The sequence below is a fragment of the Olea europaea genome, chromosome 14, assembly GCF_002742605.1.
Source record: "Olea europaea var. sylvestris chromosome 14, O_europaea_v1, whole genome shotgun sequence".
Lineage (NCBI taxonomy): Eukaryota > Viridiplantae > Streptophyta > Magnoliopsida > Lamiales > Oleaceae > Olea > Olea europaea.
The window spans coordinates 16,630,619-16,631,139 of record NC_036250.1 but is presented as its reverse complement, the minus strand read 5'-3'; positions in this window follow the sequence as shown (position 1 = coordinate 16,631,139).

Genomic DNA, 521 nt, shown 5'->3' with positions numbered 1-521 from the left:
TTTTTTTTGTTTTGCAAAATTCATTTTCGAAAATGAGAAGAAGAACGCGTTTTCACCGTTTTGAAAAATCGAAAACAGAAAACAGCTTGAAAACGACAAAGAGAACAGATCCTAAGATTTCATTAACAATGATTTCTTGTAGTCAAGGGCATGTGTAACATAGGCCTACTCCGGCCCATTTAAGATTTTACTTCGGAGAAAATATGTAAATTAAAAAAATATATTTGATTTTATTTATTTTTTATGTATTAGTCTCATTTAAATTCTTTTAGTCCGATTTAAATTCTTTTAGTCCAATCTTGAATTTGTCCACGTTTGACAATGGTCAAACGGGGGCATCTAATCTAATCTAATCTAATCAGAATTAATAATGAAGTGTAATATTGTCTTCTTGACGAGCTCATGAGGTACATTGGAGACTAAAAAAAACAAAGAAAATTAGAAGTGATTATTATTCAATTTGACTATTTGAACAGATCATCTTAAAGGGCTTAAAATCAGATTTTTAGTAAATTTTGATA